This window comes from Vanacampus margaritifer, chromosome 6, assembly GCF_051991255.1.
Source record: "Vanacampus margaritifer isolate UIUO_Vmar chromosome 6, RoL_Vmar_1.0, whole genome shotgun sequence".
In the NCBI taxonomy this organism is placed as follows: domain Eukaryota; kingdom Metazoa; phylum Chordata; class Actinopteri; order Syngnathiformes; family Syngnathidae; genus Vanacampus; species Vanacampus margaritifer.
The window spans coordinates 13,389,074-13,409,906 of NC_135437.1; the positions used below are offsets into that span (position 1 = coordinate 13,389,074).

General features: G+C 41.2%; 1 protein-coding gene across 2 annotated transcripts in view; it reads left to right on the forward strand.

The window, feature by feature from the left end:
- The window catches only part of plxnb2b (plexin b2b), a 194,108-nt gene that overhangs the window by 82,403 nt on the left and 90,872 nt on the right, over window positions 1–20,833 (forward strand). For both annotated transcript variants that reach the window (XM_077567540.1, XM_077567541.1), the window contains one exon: window positions 12,085–12,175. The gene's annotated coding sequence lies outside the window, so the exon portion shown is untranslated. The remainder of the gene's footprint in view (window positions 1–12,084; window positions 12,176–20,833) is intronic.

Genomic DNA, 20,833 nt, shown 5'->3' on the forward strand with positions numbered 1-20,833 from the left:
AGATGATGAATACAATTGTCGTTATTTTAATAAACCGACAACCTTGAATAATAAATGTTTGTTTTGAGAGACAGACAATGAATGTATATTTCCTGTGAGCTCAGCCCGCCTTTTCAATTGTCACTTTGTTTTGAAGACAAGCAAAGTGTGTGAATACAAGAGACGGCAGTCGTTACTTGATTTTAATAAACCAAATGCCGACAACCTTAGATAATGAATGCATACTTATGAGCAGGCTTAGAATAAATACTTATTTTCTCTGAACTGAGTCAACCTTCCCAAGTCACAAGATGAGAAAGAGAAAAGCTATTTGTTGTTACTTTGTATTAATTAACCAACTATTGACAACCGCGGCTAGATTTGAGTGGACGCTTGACGCATGCAGGTCAAACTCATGTTGCTAAACTAGTCATTAAACGGTATGAACCCTCGCCATGCTCGTCATGTGACTTACCGTTTCTACCCGTGACATTGCGGAGCTGCTTTAGCAACAGCCCTGTCCCCCACACCAGTGAACACGGCGCTAATTGAAATGGAGCGCGTGTGTTTAGCCCTCTGAACCTCCAGCCCCGTTAGCCTGGACTCACAGACTGTTAAAGCAGCTACAGAGAGAATATTATGTGTTCTGTTATTGTGTCTTTAGGGCTGTAGGGACTATTTGCCATCCCTATTAAGCAGGCTGACTGGTGGCTGGGCAGCACGCCTGGTTGGCTGTGTGTGCGTGTGTGTGCGCGGGTATTATCGTTGTCTGTGTGTGTGTGTGTGTGTGGACAGGGGACGCCTGAGGCGGAACACTGGAGCCAGAACGCTGCTGGTGTTGTCCACAAATGCCTCACATCCACTGACCCTCACCGGCGTAATGACTTTGGGGTTAATTCCTGGGGAATTGTGTGGCCCTCAAAGGGAATAGACTGGAAACAAGTATAGCGGGCAGGCCAAAGCAACAGGATATGATCTCTATCTGATGGGGGGGTAAACTTGTATCTCCACTTTACTGTTAGAAGTAGCCAAACAAGGATCTCCATTGGCAGCCAGAAATGTCCATCAATCATTCCCACCCTGACTCATTTTTTAATCACCGTCACTTTGTTTTAATGAACCAAGTATTCGTAGAAGAAGGGAATGCTCACTTTGTTTCGAAGGTGAGAAAAGACAATGAAGACATAAAATGATTACCACATGCCGGCAACCTTGGTAAATGTTGGATGACTGACAATACAAGTACCGTTGCACAAATGTTCTTTACTTCTCTTGTTGACGTGGACAAAAGACAATACAGACGCTCCCCAACTTACGAACGAGTTATGTTCCGAGCGATCGTTCGTAAGGTGAATTTGTTCGTAAGTTGCTTCAGTGCTATATTTTGTCTTATAATTTATGTTTAAAGAGAATACGTACAGTACTGTACTACGTATGTTAGAGAGAGAGAGCGAGAGACACACACAGTATGTACATGTACGTAATAAGATAAATAAAATGAAGTTTAACTTACTTTTGGAAGATGTACTCGATGCTTAAGGATTTGATGGAGGAGGAGGAAGAGGAGGATTTTATATCATGAGAGGTTCTTCGTCGTCGCTGGAATGGGCTTCAAAAGTTACTTCCTCCTCCGTAACATCAATGTAGGAAGAAGTTGAGGGTCGAGGAGAAGAAGATGAGGGTTGATGAGTATCTTCCTTGGAGGATTTACTAGAAACTGGCCGAAAGAAGCGATCTAACGACGATTGCACAGTTTTCTTCTTTTTTCATCATAAATGATGCGGTAGCACTGTATGGCATCATTCAATTGATTTGCAACCTTTGTGCAACGTTCAATATTTGGGTCTTGCTGCTCGAAGAGTGCGATGGCTTTATCTATGAGCGACAGGCGTTTCTTCTTCTTCCTCCTCCTCGACACGTTGCTGAGCCTCCAATGCTGGGTGAGCTCTCACAGCGCCAAGCGTCGGTATTAGCGGCGGAAAGAAGCACTACAGTACTCGGGAAAAGGTGCGCAATAAAAAATCTAACTTACAGCATCTCTTTCCGAACATTTTTTGACATGCGCAGGGGAGCGTCTGTAGTCATAACTTTGTTTTAATGAACCAAATACCAAAAAGCTTTGGATAATAATTGTAATCATATTTTTTTGAGCGGGTGGCTGACAACACAGGTACCGTTACAAACATGCACTTCCTTCTCCCGTTTATTTTAACAATGAGCACAGTTTGGGAAGACAAAAGACGATCGGCAGTACTTTGTATTAATAAACTTAATGCCGACAAAATCGATAAAGAAGCTGAAATGTTTTGAGGGGATGACTGACAATGAACGCAATGTGACAAGACAATGTGTGTCCCTCCTCTAGCCAGTTCATTTTGTAGATGAGCAAAGACAAAATATGATCACCGGCATTTTGTGTTAATGAGCCATGTGCTGACCACCTTGGATAAAGAATGTAATAGTTTGAACAGAAGCCTCACAATGCATGTTTCTTCCTTTCGTAGTCACTTTAGTTTAAAGATGAGCAAAGACAATAAAGACAAATAAACAAATAAAAAAAATAAAAAATACCTCATAGCTGGCACTTTGTTTTGACTACCCATATGCTTAATATTTTGAATGGTTGACTGTTTCAAACATGTCCTTCCTCCTGCCCTAGATTGTTTGCTTTGAAGCAGAGTTGTTGAAAACAAAAAACAATCATCATTTTGTTCTAATGAACCACATACCAGCAACCTTGGCTAATAAACAGAATGTTTTGAACAAATGACTGACAATGCTTCCTCCTTTCCTTTCATTTATGAAGCATAGATGTTGAATGCAAAAGTAGTTTTGGTGTCCCAACCAAAACATTACACTGTATAGGCAAGCTTGGACAAAGAATGTCATGTTTTGAGCGTGTGACTGAATACGGGTTCAGGTGCATACATGCACTCTAATTCTCCCTCACTTAGTTCTGAAGCTAGTCCTCACTTTGCTTTAATGAATCAACTTTGGAACATATTGAATATTAATAGTAATGTGATGAGCTGATGTTTAGAATACAAGCATAGTTGCCAACTTGTTGCAAATTGGGGCGATCATATTATACATAAATACAGAGAAAACTGTTTTTAAGGGTGATTTTTGGGGAGAGTATTATACACGGGTGAACGTAATTCCACGGATTTGACACATTTTTAACGGTAAAGATGCCCAATAAACACCGTTTTGTTGTGTGTTTTTTTTTTTAACAGTACAAAGAGTACACTAAGAGCCGGTGGACAATGTGCAACCGCTCTTGTTCTCCAACATGGAGCTGCTATGGTAGCGAATGGCAGATTATTATTTTTTCCCTTTGGGTGATATTTTAGAACATGACTTCTCAGTGAATGAAGCCATGTCGTCGTTGTTAGACATCTGCAAAAGATGGCTGTTTTCCACGGATCCAAACTGCAGTCCTTCAGCCTCGGTGGGGATCTGCCTTCTACAGTGTGTCAGTCTAGTCCCACCATGTAACACGACATGATCTGATTCTTCCTCATCTTTTCTGATGGGATTTTACAAGCTGCCAATAATCCAGCAGCTCTCTCTGGCACTCTCTCTCTCTCTGTTGCTCGCCGTTTCTCATGGATTGCTATAGTTAAAAATAATTCAACCACAAATGGGTGAAAAGCCGCGAGGCAGAGCACTTATTTTTGTGCCTTTTTTTCTCTTCCTTCTCTCCCCCATCTCTGAAATCATCGCCGCAAATGTTTAAGGTTTTTTGGCAGAGCACGGAGCGGAATTACACGGGAGCAATCTGGCCATCTCGAAAGCTTCAACTCGCAAATGTCCATCCATTTCCACCCCGCTGCATTAAGTGATTTGCGGGCCAACGTTTGAGTGGGATTGCGCATCATCTATTTGCATGACATTTCTCAAGATGGGGAGAGATGTTAAGTACTGCCATCGTCTTTTTTTCTCTGTCTTTCCTCTCTTGACGCTGTCAGAGAGATTGTTCTCTGGAGTAAAGCTTTCAAACTAAATCATTTGTATCGAGCCGCCATGCCGGCCAACAATACTGTCAAGGCCCGGCACTTTGCTTGCATGTTGCCCACTGGATTTATTTGGTCTTGCTGTGTTTATTTTAAAATAACGATAAAGTCATGATGTCATGTATTTGGGGTGAAGGGGTGATGATTACCTTCTAACCGTCTCTCATGGCATATTATATATTCCTAATTGGGCCGTTTTTGGTATGTTTGGCCATAAAGCATTTGAATGCTGTGCATTTGCAGTGCAACTTGACAAATACCATTCCTGTTCGGGATTTCTGTCAGTGAGCAAGTTGAAGCCTTTGAAAATACGGTCTTCAAATACAGTAATTCAGATGTCTTGTAGGCTTGGAGAACAAGCTGTGTTTGTGTTTAAGCAGTGTCCACAAAACTGGACGCTTCTTCAGTCTTGGGAGTTTGCTTGCAAAGGCTCTGTGCTTGGTTTTGGCACAGCATGACGTTTTCCTGCTCTCACCAAAACCAAAATGAAAGAATGAGGTAAATATTTGTCCTCGGCTCAAAACCTTACCTCACGCGTATCCAATAAATCATTGTGTGGAAATTTTAACCCTGAAGAGATGTTTTGTGCCAGACATTTTCAAGCCAGTTTGGCTGTGTTGAATAAATAACGGTCAAATTTGCAATATGTATTACTGAGTCAAAAATGAATTAAGATTATAATAAAAGGGCAAACATCTGTTTAATGTCCTCAGATGTTTTGAAATCTATATTCAAGTGTTTTGAGATCGTAGTTTTGGGTACACTGTATGTAGAGTTTCAATTCTTAATACAGGCAATTCTAACCATTTTAGTGGCATGTTGTCCATTATTTTCATTTATTGTAATTTTTTTTTTTTTGCTATTCGTGTCATGGTTTAGTCCCTAAACCCGACGAAATGCGAAGGTTCACTTTGCTGTCTTAAAATTTGCAATTTCTGTAGGTTGAATTTTTTTCATTATTCAAAGCATGCAGCAACATTTTACACCTTACACTGCTATCTGCAGGAGTACCTTCCAACTGAAATGATGACTGTGTGATGTTGGGTAATGGTGTGTGTATGTATGTGTCTTTCATGTCTACAGCTTCAACTTCAGAAGCCTTTACTCTTAGAAGCTCACCCTTTGCGCTATTAACTAATTCAATAATAACGTCTTAAAATAGTCATTAGGGATAAATGAGGGTCTATATTTGAAGGCCCTCTGAAGGTTAAAATTAGCCTTGGATTTGTTTTCCGCCATACTATGGATTATTAATGCCGTGAAATGAAGGGCTCATCACAAACATGAACAAATTGCTTCTTCCGTTCAAAGTAAATATTTCCATCGGATCACCCACAGCGTCTGTAGGTTAATTGTGCTTGGGTGCCAAAGAATAGAGAACACGGCACCACAGGAGGTGTGCGAGTGTAGAGAGAAAGATTGCGTATGACGGCTCGGAGTAAATTAGCATGGACTTTCTTTCATCTTTCATTCTCTCGGCCTTTTCGTCACTGGAGGGATGCTTTCAACTTTTAGTCAGCGTGTGCTCTCCCAGGAGTTGCGCTGCCTTTAGCCGTGTGACTCCCCCGCAATTTTTGCTGTTCGCAAATTCACGAGATCAATTGACCTGACGCAATTAAATTCAGGGACAGAGGCGGTAGAAGGGATTGCCGCGCGCCTTTTGAAGGTGGCATCCAACATAAAGCGCTGCAAGGAAATAATGCAACAAATCAAACCCAACGCTGATATGAAGGAGCAAAGTCCTTTAAAGTTGATTAGCTCTCCTACTATTACAAAACAAAAGGCAATTGGCCTATAGACCTTTCCACCATGATGTCACATATTTCCAGTTGGCATAACTCAGATGACACCACCAGTGAACCAATTCTTAGATTTCATTTGAGCAGCGCAAAGCGGCAGAGGGATTGAGAAAACACGATAAATGGCTTGAATGATGATTTTAGCCTTTTTCTCAACCGACATACTAGTTTGAATGTATGAATTGTCAGTGGAAAATAAGATGTTACGTGAGGTCAATTGCTTCCCTGAAAGACGAAACGGCGTCTTCGTCTTCTTTTCTGTCATTTACATTTAGACAGGTGAGTTGATTCAAATTTAGATGAGGTGAAACTCAGACATTGTTAGCATTATCATTGTGGGACTGGCTTGTCAATTGGCTTTTCTGTTGCTCAGATTAATGGCACAAACTTGCTCTTTTGATGCTAGCCATTATGTTTTGCTAAATTACTCAAAAACAACTCAAGCAAACATTTTATACATGCCCGTGGGGGGAGCTTTGGTTCGCAGTCCATCGCTTTCGAAGTGGCTACTTTGTCACGAGATAGCTATGAAATCGTCTTGTACCATTATTTTCAATGTCCACTTAAGTTATTGTGTGAATGCTGAAATAATATATCCGATTTACACTATTTCAACTTGCTCCAAAAATTCACATCTCCCTGGTCATAATTTTTCTTATTCCTCATCTTCAAACTTCATATAATAATTATTGTACAGTAATTTATCATCCATTATATCCATTATATCCAATGTAAGTTTTTTCCTTATATTATCCCTTATTTTCAATTACAAAATTCACATAGGATTCAGCAAATTCCATGGCAGATTTAAGTATTATACTGCATTACTCAATACAAAGTCCTCAATAGTGTAGTGGTTAAAGCAAACGCCTACTGCCGGGTCAAGCAGGGTTCAAATCCCGCTTGGAACGGATTTTATTCCAACTTCAATTTCATATAATAGTCATTGTACAATTACTTAACACCCATAATATTAAATGTAATTTCACATTGTTATGAAAAAGCATCCCACATGCATTCAAATATTAGCATTCAGCTTTCAACATTTACACACAATTTCTCCAGAAATTGCACGTCTGGTTCTAAATAAAAATGTAGAGCCATACATTCCAACCATGAGCAATTAGTGCACCTTTTTAGCTCAGCGAGTAACTTACTTCTTTTTAGTTAATGAGCTAGCAATAGCATACCATTACTTGCCTTGGAGCAAACAAATATGTCTTTTTTGAGGGATTCAGCTGACTATGTGCATGACTGCAATGCTAGTTTATACACAGTCTTTTTTTATCTGGAGAAGTCATAGTACTTTTAGTTTAGCTCATTTCATCCTCTCTAAACAAATCCTAAAATGTATCAATGAATTCAATGGCGTGTGAACTGAGAAGTGGCAGAACTGTGATTTGTGCTGCACTGCTGGCCAGTCAGCATTTCCGTGGTGTGGCTAAATGAAACAACAGTGGTCCATGGTAATCCTAGATTCGGCTGGCCTGATCTACCAATCCTTTGGCCAAATTTGGTGACTGGCGCCAAACATCCATTAAATTAGATTTGTTGCTGTGATCGTGTGTCCTATTCAAGCAATAAATAGCGTATAACAGTCCTTTTTGATTGTCAACATAACCCAGCAGAACCCAACACAAAACACAGAATGTCCACAGGAAGCTTTAAATGAGATTTTCCAAAAATACGATACGATATACTTTTATTTATTTATTTATATTTTATTTATTTATTTATTTATAAATAAAGACCTTGTTTATCGTTAAAAATAACACTTTAAATCCCTTGGTCAAAATATCACAGACAAAATATGAAAGTGTTGTTTGCATTTTAACATAACCAACATTGGACTAGGCGGAACTGCCGACTGTTTTCCAGTTGTGTCGGTGTTTCCAGTTGTGTCGGTGTCGTATATCATAAATAAAAAATTGGTTCCACAGATAAAAAAGAATCTGAGAATTTATTAGGGGTTGGTAAAATATTGTGATTTATTTAGCCAAATCACTCCTTGTGGTCCCATTCATTGAATCGGGGTCTTAAATTTGATCAGAGTGGCTTCATAAAAATGATTTATTATTTCAGTTCCACTTTTCACCCAAAAATGAAATGTACGCGTTTGGTGGAAACGGATCCCTCAGGTTTTTCCTCTTCATCGGCCCCCGTGTGGCTCACCTGTATATAAGCTGGAGGGTATCAAGTAGGGAACCCAGATGCCACCTTGCCGTTTTGTTGTTGTTGTTTTTTTGCCAGCAGCGGAAGGACCACCAGGCCTGATGAAGAGGTGCAGCATCTCCTGACAGCTTCTCACTCAACACATGACTCGGCTTCCTCTCCTCTCGCATCTTCCCTTTGAAAGCAGGGAAGCCGCCATGAGGGGGAATCCATCACGGCTTTAGCCCGGGGCGCATCATTTTAGCGGCCAAATGGAAAACGCGCGCGGAACGGCGAGAGAGAGGCCGCGTCGGCATCTTCTGTTCACCTTGAAGCGAGCGGAGAAGTCCTCCACCTCCTCCTGTTGCTCTGCTTATCCATCAGCCGACTGCGCGTTGAAAAATCATTTACTGTATATACGCGAGGGTGATTGACGACGCAACAACAGCGTGTGAATGCCGGTCTCATCAGTCCGCCCCCGCAGACATAATACACTGCCACGCCAGACTTCTTTTTTTTTTTTCCTTGTTGACGGCGTGACACTGAAAGTTCAAAATAAACCGCAGGGCTTCTGTCGGACGAAAACATCACAATTTTTACTGGTTAAAAGTCCTCACCTGGCATATGAACCCTCGCCTTTGTCGACCTGCTCGTTTCAACAACATCCATTATAAGTAAAGGAGAGTGGCGGCGAAGATGACACGTATCGACTGTTGTCCACTCAATAGTGGCTGTGTTTGCACTGCCTGAGGTAGCCAATTTAATCTATTTACACGTTTTCAAATGGCCCAAAGTCAATTTGACTGTTTATAATTCACCTGACACAACCCATAAGACACAACAACGCAAGTATACAATAAACTTTATTTTGCGTTTCCGGTTCTCAACCAAATGTTCTATGATGAAAACAACCTCATGTGCAAACCCCTTTTTTAAAAACATGCTCACTTTCACACCTGTTGCCAACTGCGTGTGCAATCTGATAGTGAGTGAACGCAAAATTTAGCATCCTCTATTTGGGATCTTGTTGAAATCTGGCCTTAGCTGTTAGATGACATTTTAGGTAACACTTTAACAGTTACAAAAAGTTGAAACTACTCACCTTTTATACTTTGCTCACTCAAGTATACAGCATTACATTTCAATAATATTATTCCCTCATGATTACACACACTGTATCATTTTCAATATTTTCCACTTGAAGTATTTGTGAAGCAGATCATTTGCCTGATTTATTTGCACAAATCATTGACTCAGCGACGGTGTGAATGTGTGAATATTTAATTTTTAACATTTTGATAGACAATTGACCGACGACCATTTCAGTGTGCAGTCTGCTTTTCGTGGTCGGCTTCCGTTCCTGGCAACCCTGGACAGGATAAGTGTTCTAGAAAATGGATGAATGGATGATTACCCTGTGTCCTTGGGTCCCATGAAAAGTGAAAAATGAATGCGAGCTACTAGTTTTGTTGGTATTATTGTAGTTATCGCTGGAATCAAGCGGTGATTCCTAAAGTGTGGTTCGATGGCTCCCTTTAGTGGTACATGACACTGAATTAAATTTACTAAATGTATGCTGTGTACGCAGTTTGTTTAAAATTCCATTCATTTTTTTTATCCTTTTTTTAAAGGTGCATTGTGCCGTTTAAAAAGTTAATATTAAAGCTTTTTCTACATCATGCATGCTCCGCCAATGCACAGATGAGTACGAAGAGCCCTGACTGCAGCTATCAGCTTTTATCTTCCATTTATAGTAGAGTGTGCGGACCCTCACACTCCAGTTTCTTTGGTAAGCAGAGTTTTTCTTACCTCATTTGAAGTCATGTCTTCGTCTGTCAGCTGTGGCTCTCGCTTTAAGATTGTGCGCGTACTCGCACGCACACCATGAACGAGCCTGACATAGAGGCTGTAGTAAAAAAGTGACAAACTGCACAAAGATCCTTTAAACTTTTTTTCTCTCAAATTTTCATGCATTTTAAATTAAATGTAATGTTTAAACATGCATAATGTTACAATGGCTTACATTAATAATAATAACAACATCATTCTTAGGAATGAAACAGTAAAATAGTGATTATTTTACTAAATCTAAAGAAAAAGCAAAACACGTGTTGAGTTAAACCTTTATCTCGATAATCTTTGCTGTGCGGGTTTATATGTGGATTTCGACTGTCGACCCTCATTGCGATTTAAGTGAAACTTGTGGAGAATCCGCTCTAATCCACCCTCGCACTTGATCAAAGGCAGCCGCTTCGCCTGGCTTTTAGTTGAACTGACGGCTTCCCTTTCCCCATCGCAAACTCACTTTCGATTCCTCAGAATAGGCACTTTTGGCTTGAATGTGTCGTTCGGTCGGGTGGCGGGAAAGGCGGGGGGAAAGACGGAGGATAAGACGGGGGCAAAGGAAATTGGCGCGGTGACAATCTTTTGTGTGGCGTGGCGCTTTTCTTGCATGTGTAATTGGTTGGAATGCAGAATTGAAAGATGGCTCCGCTCCGCTGACGTGTATGGCTAATAAAAAATGTTCTGGCCAATTGATATCATGGCTAAAGGGTTTCCTCACTCCTTAAGAAACTGAAAAAAAAAAAAACATATTTATAGAATCGATTTTTCACTTTCTAAATGCATATACAGTACCTTTGTGCATGCATGTTTAATAACATTCTGTAAACCAAAAGGACATTTTTTCCTTAATGACTGTATTTTACGGTATTACTGTGTTGGTCTTGTGCTGGCACATTTAAATGACCACTGCTGAATCAATGTGACTCTCGGTTAAAATGCAATTTGAATCTCTCCATTCCAAACTGTCACCATCATGAAACCCTTGGTCAGCTATACAGGCAAACTAACATTTTTACTGTACATGTTGGCGTGCTAAGGCGGCACGGTGGCTGACTGGTTAGCACATCCGCCTCCCAGTGCAGAGGACGTGAGATCGAGTCCGGGCTTCGGCCTTCCTGGGTGGAGTTTGCATGTTTTCCCCGTGCTTGCGTGGGTTTTCTACGGGTACATTCCCACATTCCAAAAACTTGAACACTTCAAATTGTCCATAGGTGTGATTGTGAGTGTGGTTGTTTGTCTCTGTGTGCCCTGCGATATATATATATATATATATATATATTTTATTTTTATTTTTTTTATTTTAGCTTGTCCTTTTAAAGATAATAATTAATAATAATGAATTTTAATATTTTGAAAGTAGGGCGTGATTGTCCTATCCATGATTCCTATCGATTACTTGGATAATAACTCGCACTCGATCACTGCTTAACCATGTGTTAAAAACTGACACATATTGGAGCAAGCTATGCTAAGCTAAGTTAGCTAGAGAAGCTTTAACTCCAGGGTGACCAGAGGTCCCGTTTTGACAGTCCCAGCGGGTTTTGCTAACTTCACTGTTTTGTCCAGATAGTTCCCATCCCGACTTGTTTAGCGCTTTTGAACTGTCAACCAAGTTAGCATTAGCGATTAACAACCCCCCCGTCATGCGAAGTAAGGGCCCGGCACCCTAAGCTTTTGCCATTATTGCGCTGTTGTGTTGAAAGTTTTTTTTTCTGTCTGATATCATCCAATTTTGTACGTCGTGCCAGACGCTGGGTTTGATATGCAATTATCCAATTGCGGGATGTCATCTTGCTGTGTAAAACTGCACACCTTTGCAATAAATGTCTGGATTCCGTATAAAAGACAAAGGTGGATAAATACCCAATTTACTGTTCCGGCTCTGAAAGAGATTGGAGTGATGAGCGTCTAAACCCAGCAGATGAGTGTTTACACCAAAACAGAGTGGATTAAACTGAAAATGTGCATTGTTTGTCCCTAAATGTTTGTATTTGGTCAATTACAGGAGCTTTGCGGCTCTTTTTTGTCTGTCATTGAGTTAACACAAAGACGGTGTAAATACTACCGGAAACACAACATGGCCCTTGTACTCACACTGTTGTGCATGCAAAGCTCTTTTATTGAACCGCTGATCATGTTTAAAGGATTACACGGGAACTTTCAGGAGCGTGCACTTTTACCACACACACACACAACAAGGTTAGGTCTTGGAGTAGAGATTCGGTAAATTGCTGCCTTACAGGATATGACAGTCAGCTCTTGTCTAAGGATGTTTGTTGTTTGTCTATCTGCAGGGTCAACACACGGATTCACTCACTTGTTGCTGCTGCCTCTGCCTTCTTAAATGACTCCACACTAGGATACTTGTCGATTAGCAAGTGTCTGGTAAGTACTACTTACACTTTAGTACACGTCTACTTCCTGTTTTTGTTCAGCTGCACTTGGCTTGATAGGACTCTCAAGCCAAGTGCGAGAAGCTTTTTCTGAACAAGCGTTTTTGAAGCGCATCTGTTTGTGAAGTTTGACAAGAACGAACACTGAATGAGGATGTTGAATGTTATGTTAGCATCGTGGCTAGCTGCTTGCCGAGTGGCTTGTTGCCATGTGCTTGTTGTCACTTGTGGTCAAAAATAGAGATAGACCGATATGTTTTTTTAAAGGTCAGATACGGGTCATGATTATTAGTAGTCAAGGAGGCCGATAACCGATATTCTGAGACAAATTTGGATTGCAGCAAAAAGGGGGAAAAAAAACATTTGTCAAAACTTTGAATAATACAAACACCAACACTTACTGTAACTTTATTTAACTGCCTTTGAGCATGTTTATTAAACAGCTTTTCAACATGTTATTTTTTTTTCTTTTTATCTTAGACAATAGATATCTTTTAAAATTCTAACAAAAAGTGCAGGGAGCACCCAGGCCCAGGAGCATGTCGGAGAAAGTTCATTGAAAACTTGAACAAATAAATAGCGCTACAGTGTTCTACAGTAAATAAAGTTTTCCAAAATTGTAATATAACTGAAATGTTAACTTAAAATTTAAATAAATATCCCCCGATGTTTACCAAGTTTTAAGATGCTCACTTATTGGCTGATGCCGATATGGGTCAAAATGCCAAATGTCGGCAACAAAAATTGGTAGATAATCGGCCTATCCTTAGTCAAGCAGTAGCATGAACTCATTCACTGCCACGAGCATTTATATACCAAGTGTTTCGATAGCGTCTACCTGAGGGAAGGAGCTGAAAGAGGTGGTGACCAGTATATGGAGCGTCAGAGAGAATTTTTCTTACACTTGCAGCGTGCAAGTCCCCAAGAGTGGGTAGAAGGTATCAATGATACTTTGTGAGTTCTAACTGTCTGTTGCAGTCGGATTTTGTCTGTTTTTGTGGCGGCACCCAACCAGACTTTGATAGAGGAACACAGTCAGTTGCAAAGTTAGTTTAGAACTTGTAGGATGTTGCGCCGTAAGTTGTGTGTTGACTGCCGGCATCGCAATGCCCCCAGACAAGGATTATTTGATAGGTTTTCCACCAAGCTGAGGTCAAGTCAACTTTTTCTTCGCTGTTGTGGGCCTTTATTAGAAAGCGAGGGAGTCTACTTATCTGTCTTGTGTTATCTCAGCATTTCTACAGCGTAGCATTTGCCCAGGCAGCCGTGACAGGATATTGATGGGCTTCTTTTTTGCCTACTTTCCCCATTTTCCCAAACTAGCGTTCCATCTTGCATCTCCTTCATCCCATCTCTCGCTCTATGTAAGGAAAGACTATCATTTGTCCTCCCTCTTCCAAGTAAGCCCTCTTCCCAAACTAAAAGCGAGCCGCAACAGACGGATGCCGCTCTTACGTGTGCGCCGCCTGTTAACATAAGTGAGTGGCTGTCATGCATTTTGTTAGCATCGACACTTTTCCTTGGACAGCCCTGCGGAGAGGGATTGCCTGTCGCATTGTCAGGCTTGTGTTTTGTGCCCTGAGCATGGAGACTAGCGGGAGCGCTGCCGCCTGCATCTTTCATTCCCTCAAAAGATGCTGGGAGGTTGAGGGAGGGCGGCGGTAGCAATTTCTGCAGCAGACTGCTTCCTGCAGATCGGAGCGTCCAAGTGGAAAAAAGGCACATTTTATCAAAGCTTCAGTTCAGAGAGCACTTGGCCACGTGAAGTTTCAGGGGCTTGCACAGTTAACAGGTCAGACTATGATTCTACTCAATTCTCGACAAGCAGCGACATTAAAAGAAATATTGTTACAGTGACATCCCTTAGAATAATAAATTGTCATTACATACGAGAGGCAGTCAGAGTTTCCGTAGATGAGCTTTTTCCAAATTAAGTCTTAATTATCTTTGAAAACGTCAATTAATCCTTCAAGCCACTGTTCAAAGGTCTTTAAAATGCCTCCTCACCCTTTCCACAAAAGCTTAAGTCAGTGCTTCATTTTGTTGGTTATAAAGACGGTGTATTAGATTTAGGTAGTTCGTATTAAATGAAATTTGTAAATTCTGCAAGCTGCAATTGTAAAAAAAAAAGAAAGAAAAAAAAAAGTATATATATTTTTTGGTTGAACCACAAAAACATGGTGCGATTGTCGAGCAGAGACATTTTGAGAGGCTGTTCACAATCAATCAACTTATTCATTGACTGCACCCGTGCTTTTCGGTGACTTGTTTTTCGTTGCAATTGAACCAAATCTAATCGTTCCACATTATAATGTACCGTCCTTGAATTATTTAGACTCCATCTGGAGAGATACACACTCCTAATATACATATATATGTATACATATGTAACTACTGTAAATGTAAAATCTCTTTGAAGTTCATACCATTAGTTGGGTTTCCATACACCCATTTTTATTCGAATTTTGAAGAAATGCGAAAACAAAACTGAATGGAAACGCTAAAAATTCGAAAAAGAGCCCAAAATTCTAAAAAGTTTGATGGATTTTGAAGCGTATCGAAAAAAAGAAAATGCGAATTTTGGCTATGGAAACAGCTTTTGCGAATTAACCGCTGGCAAGACCAGATACACGTTGCACGCTTTGACCGGATATTACGTCACACGTATGTTTGATGTCACAAAGCAAAGTTGGACGATAAAGTAAGGTATGTTTGGGGGTGGACGATGAAACAGAAATCTATAAGTGAATATTCATGCAATTTTAGATGGAAAACAGCAAAGAAACGCTACGGTTTATCATGAATTACAAAAGAAAACTCATACGATGTCACTGCACGGCGCAATCGCTTCCTGGTCTTCTTCTTTGAAATTACTGGTGGATCACATCTCTAAGGTGTATACCGCCACCTACAGCAATGGAGTCCCCTCTCAATATTTGCAAAAGAAGAACAGATGGAAACGGGCATAAGTCGCATGTGCGTTTTGCGCAATTTCAGTAAATTCGCTTAAAATATTTGAAACAATTGGATGGAAACCAGCATATATTTACAGCACTGACAAGTCCATTCATATTGTTAAATGATAACAAGAAACTCATTTGCATCAGACTCTTTGGAATTCAGCGGTACCGAACTGAATTCAATCGCAAGCCCACTAAATCAATCAAATGTATTTTATCTGAGACATGCACTGTACAACACCATCAACGGTACTCTGTGTACATGTAGTCAAATTAAAAAACAGTGTGATCAGTCATGTCGGCACCTGGCCTGTCGTCTGCTCAACTTGGCTCAACAATCATATTTGTGATTTAGGGAAAGTTGTTGTGGAAGTCAGCAAACAAAGCTGATCCTTTAGTTGATGGATCCTGACAGTTCTAATCGGCTTTTTTCCCCCCTCCAAGTCCACATGCCGGTCCCTTGTCTTGATTTGATTTTTTTTTAAACCATATTTCTGTCTCAGCACCAAATTCCAGCTTGAGTTGACGCCGTTTCCTTTTTTTATTTTTTTTATCTCTATTTCCCGCCTTATCCCCTCTGGGCCCATCTGTCTGAACTCTGTCCATTTCCACTGCTGACCCGGTAAAGACGCGAGTAAGAGGATTGGTCTCTCCGCCGCGTCAAACCAAATCATGCCGCCACTCTATATAGGATAAAGAGCTTTGATATTAAACGTATTAAAAAAATAAAATGACTATATGCGATGTCCACCCTGTGACCGTAAGCTTTTTGGTGATTAATGCTTCCAGCTTCAATGTCATTGTGTTTCTAGTGTAGCTCATGTGTCTTTGTCATAAAAAGAGCGCCTTTGTATTCATGGCCAAGTGGTAGCATTAGGGCCTTAGATCTCATCAAACAATCATGTGACCTTCAAAGGTATGTACAAAACCTTCCTTCTGACGATTATTATTATTTTTTGCCTGTTTGTGTGTTTTGTTTTCTGATGTAACGATTAAATGGATGAAAACTCCAAAGGTCAGACCGGTAATCCCTTACAACAAACCTCGCAATCCCCGATTCGTGATGTTGAGCATGCCGCATTGTAAACACAGACGGCATAGCGAGCACCCCGGCAAGGTCGTTGCCCTTCACATCGGAATGACGCAAACGCACGAGCAATTTCACCACAAGATCAAATGAATAAGAAGCTACCGCTAATCGTATGCCGCCGCGCCGCTGTAGACCTCATTCAGGCAGAGCTTGAGAATAATTCCGCCACTTCCCAGCCGCCAAGAACTTATTGTTGTAGACCGCGATTGGATTTAGTCGCAGCACAATCCGTCTCTGCTGCGACCCCGACGTGAACTGCGTCTGCGGAGAAATGGCCTCTTCACCCAAAGCGTGCGCGGGCGCAGATGATTTTTCCACAGCGCTTGTCATTACAGTTTTGCTGTTAACGGCGGTGGAAACGAGCCTCCGTTTTTCTCGCCATGTTTAAAGAAGAGGAGAGCTCGTGGTTTCTGATTCTGTTTCAGAGAATGTGACACCGTGAAAAGAGTAGAGAGTAATGTAAATGTTTTTAAGGTGGAAGAAGTCAGTTGAAGAAAAAGGTTCCACCACATTTTACTACCAACTTGAACTAATTTTCTTTCTACTACTTTCCAAATTAATCAAGTAATCAATTATTAACTAATTTGCTCCCAAAACCGTATAAATCCGTTCTATTTTAAATATTACCATGCTCCCAAAGATGTATTATACTGTATATTATATTATATATGTTTTTTATGTGTTTTTTTTTAATGCTAGAGCATAGGCTTTTATGCAGCCTCTGAACTGAGGAGAATGCTTGAAGCAATGGTAGTTATTACAAAAACGGCCAGCAGGTGGCAGCAGAGTATAAACGATCAACCAGGTCCATGTTGCGAAAAGCTCTTTTCCCCACTGTTTTAAACAGATTCGTGAATAATTATAAAGCTTAGCTATATTCTAATTGCTGCAAAATGGAAACAGATAATATAGAAAATATACTTACTTATATTATTTTTGGTTATATTGTATACTTTTATCAAATTTTTCCTGATGAAAAAAGAGACTCTAATCATTCTTTTGGTAGGTTCCATGTTTTTATAGCAATATAACACTAAATATTCTGTGGCCCTTGCAAAATCAGTCAAAATCCAGTAAAATATCCAGGAGCGAAGGGGGTTGCTTCAGTGAAAATTTCTGTGAGTAAATTAGTTAATTGAGTAATCATTTTGAGCCATTTTTTAAATTAAAAAAAATCAGCATTTTATCAGTAATTATTCACTGATTTATGTAGTCCTTCATGAAAGAAGATTATCTTCTGTGATTAGACATTTCCAAACATCTGTTTTTACTTTGAAAAATAGACCTAAAAGTTGCAAGGAATTCAACCAGGGACCTTCTCACTATGTGGCAGCAGTGCTTTCCACCATTTCACCATCTCAGAGGGTTTTAACAATCCAAATTGACCTTTACCAATATGTGTCAGTCATCTGCCATCTCTGGCGACGCCCCATCTGATTTTATTTGATTCATTACACCTGTCAGGCCGCTTTCCTCCTTTCTGTGCTTTGATTTCAACAACTTTCCCCCAGCATTGAGCCATTGTAATCAATGTTATTTATTGTGATTGAGATTAACTCTGCCTTATCGACACCATCCACCTACTCACCACCGCCAGGGAGATTAGAAACGTGCCTGTCTTTTATTAAGTGTGTGCTAATGAAACTTGGGCGCATAAGTTGATGAGGAGATGAGACTCATCTGGTGTGCCTCAGCGAAATGACTTCGTTTTTTCTTTCTTTTTTGTCTATGCCAGCAACAGCCTTAGCTGCAGGCAATATGTGTCCACGCTCACTGTCTGGCTCGTTCGGGCAAGCGTCTGGATAGTTTGTAGTTGCATTTAGTTTACTGTTGTACATCGTGGGTATGTTGTTTTTTGTTGTATGTACACTGAGCGCACATAGTTTTCTGTTTTCTATTAGTGAAAATGAGTATATTTGAGTGAACTGCTCCCGCTTGCCTTGTGGGCTGAAGAGTGCGTTGAAGCATGAGCTGATTATTGTCGTCTTAAAAAGCAGAGTGCAAGCAATTGGATCCAGATCGCCGGGTAACATAACCGAGTGCTCCTGCACGTAAACACAGCTGTTGATATATTTTTCAAACCTTCATCTTTTTGAGATTGTCGCTCATGACAAAGCTGCTAAGATGGATTTCAGGATTTTGGAAAGCTTAGGCCAGATGACTTTCCCAGGCAGCGCGCATATAAATAAATATACGTTTGTGCACAAACCAAACCACTTGAGTCGGCGGCTGACAGTGATTATAAACCCTGAGAATATCTTCCACGTGGTGGCCTCACGCAGCTATCAAGTGCTGCACGCCGTGTTGGCCAAGGCCAACCCTCTCATTTCTTGTCAACGGTCGTCATGGTAACAATCAGGGTACTTACAAACCCCACTCCCCCCACCCATGCCTACCACTCAAACACGACTTGTCAGGGACGATTCACCGTACGGATTGCCAGGCCATAAACCCGCCGGCGGAGGTAGGAACAGAACTAATCAAGGAAATGGACCGGCTCCGCCAGATGCCACTTATCATTAACATTACCTCCACTATGAGCATATGGGCAGCTACACATTTTTTATGCGGCCACTTGATTCATGTGTAACTCTCGGACCACAAAAAGATACAAGAAACCGTCGGCGGGGTTTTTAGCTGTGCCCTGTAATCAAAGTCAGAGTGAAGTGCCACAGAACTCCGTTTTAGCAGTGTGGCTAATTCTGAGAAAGCGTATACAGATGGCAAATGAAAGTCAATGGTTGACTGTGGAACCTGTGGCGATTGAAGCCCCTGCTTGTTCCCAAATGTTTTCTTTCACTGGCTTGCCTGTTGTGCCACCTGCGGGAAACCATTACACACTTCCTCAAATGCTGCAAATTTACAAGAGGCATAAGATAAGGTTCCGTTTCTGCAACAACAAAAAGTACTGTTGTATATGATTCAAAATGGCGAGAGCAACCCTCCTGAACAAAAAGGTGTTTTTCAAGGGGTTACTAGAGAAAAAGTTTCTACCGTTGTATCTATCCATTTTGTTCCACATATTTGGGGTCGAGTCGGGAGCGCAGAACCTCAGGAGTGAAGCCCAGACTTCCCTCTCCCCAGCCACTTTTTCCAGCACTTCAGGGGGAATCCCAGACCAGTCGGGGTCTGGGTCAACTCCTCCCAATGGGACCTGCCCAGAACACCGCACCATGGAAGCGTCCAAGAGGCATCCTAATCAGATGCCCGAGCCACTTCATCTGGCTCCTCTTGTTGCTAAGTTGCTGTTTGACTCTGAGTCCCTCGTGGAGGAAGCTCATTTCGGGCATTTGTATCTGTATTCTTTCGGTCATGACCCACAACTCGTGACCATAGGTGAGAGTAGGAACATAGATCGACCATTAAATTGAGAGCTTCCGGCTCAAACTCCTCTTGTCCACGGATGACTGCTAGAGAATCCACATCACAGGAGACACTTCACCAATCCGCCTGACGATCTCCCGTTCCATCCTCCCCTCACTCGTGAACAAGACCTCAAGATACTTGAACTCCTCCACTGGGAGCAGGATCTCCTCCCCGACGTGGAGAGGGCACTTCACACTTTTCCGACTGAGGACCATGGTCTTGGATTTGGAGGTGCTGATTTTCATCCCATCTGTAAATCATTTGGGAAATAATATTTGTGCTTCTCTTCACAATGTAAATGCAGAGGTGGGCACTTCCATCATTACATCAGCCCGTCATTGACGGATGCATACCTTTTGGCGAGTGCTTTATGATGCGAAGCCTCAATTAAATACACTGACTGAGCACCGACTGAAGCATGTTTACATCCGTCCATCCGGGTCAGTACACAAGGTCCTTCTCAATCCGTGTATTTTTTTTAGGTTTTGCGTCATTAGAGCACTCACCGAAAATGCCCACCTCTGCTAAATACAATAAGAATTTATCTCTACAGATTATAACAAAATGTGTCTTTGAATACCTGAAAATCTGCGAATAAGCATGAACAAGCGTGAATGCAACAACAATAATACTAAGCCGCGTTGCTTAGCCTTTATGGACACACAATTTTCCACTCCTCTGATTATCATCAGCATTTGAGAGACTCTGAGTGATTGGAGCCACTGACAAGCGCAGGCAGCCACCTGCGCCCGCCTCCGCTGACACGAGAAAATGCTTTTAATTAGTTTCACGCTCGCACATCTGATCGTGACATCAGCACCTTTGGGAAGTTAAGCGCTGTCTTTCGCGTCGCTGTTACCTGATGAATAGCACGGGAGAACAAAGACTAGCACACTTCCCTTGTCTGACTCTACCATCCTTTTTTGATTTGGGTCTAATTGGGTGTGTGTTAGCCTCTGGTGGAACAGATATAACTCATTAGGCTCATTCTGCGTGTAATTAAAACAGCGTACCATGGCCACATTTTCCGCAAAGTGTGAGTTTAACAAAATAGATTAAGAAAGGCAACACCTGGGAAGCCTCAATCTTAATTTTTTTTTTATCAGAACATCAGGCCTGTCTGCTAGTTTTTGAAGACTCAGGCGAGTCTGATGTCTGCCGGCGGCTTCTTGGTCTGAAAGGGAGCGCTGTGGAGAATTAGGTTTGATCCTGGGAGGCTGCCACTTATCAGGAG